Source organism: Triticum dicoccoides, chromosome 1A (assembly GCF_002162155.2).
Source record: "Triticum dicoccoides isolate Atlit2015 ecotype Zavitan chromosome 1A, WEW_v2.0, whole genome shotgun sequence".
NCBI classification, from domain to species: Eukaryota; Viridiplantae; Streptophyta; class Magnoliopsida; order Poales; family Poaceae; genus Triticum; species Triticum dicoccoides.
Genome location: NC_041380.1, coordinates 37936782 through 37937269, shown reverse-complemented (window position 1 = coordinate 37937269; position 488 = coordinate 37936782). Strand labels below are relative to the sequence as shown.

General features: G+C 46.7%; 1 non-coding gene across 1 annotated transcript; it reads right to left on the bottom strand.

Moving 5' to 3' along the window:
• Positions 1–133: 133 nt before the first annotated feature.
• Positions 134–252, bottom strand: LOC119296797. The gene has a single exon (XR_005145391.1). It is a non-coding gene; the product is annotated as a 5S ribosomal RNA (ribosomal RNA).
• Between the last annotated feature and the right edge of the window lie 236 nt (positions 253–488).

Below are 488 nucleotides of genomic sequence, written 5' to 3'. Positions count from 1 at the left end.
CTGCCGCTACACGCGTGAATAATGACCAACGAGCTAAAACTTACCGCAAACGTGCAAAATAATAAAACATGGTAAATATATGTCGCGGCCGTGAGTTTTATTTTGCACGCCGTGCAAAAAAAAATTTAAAAAGGGAATGCAACACGAGGACTTCCCAGGAGGTCACCCGTCCTAGTACTACGCTCGCCCAAGCACGCTTAACTTCGGAGTTCTGATGGGATCCGGTGCTTTAGTGCTGGTATGATCGCATCCGACATGTTACCCCCGTCTTCGTCCCTTATGCTTGCCCCTCCCAGCTCCACTACAAAGACGATTGTACTTTGCTTTGCCCGCCGCTACACGCGTGAATAATGACCAACGAGCTAAAACTTACCGCAAATGTGCAAAATAATAAAACGTGGTAAATATATGTCGCGGCCGTGAGTTTCCTTTTGCACGCCGTGCAAAAAAAATTTAAAAAGGGAATGCAACACGAGGACTTCCCAGGA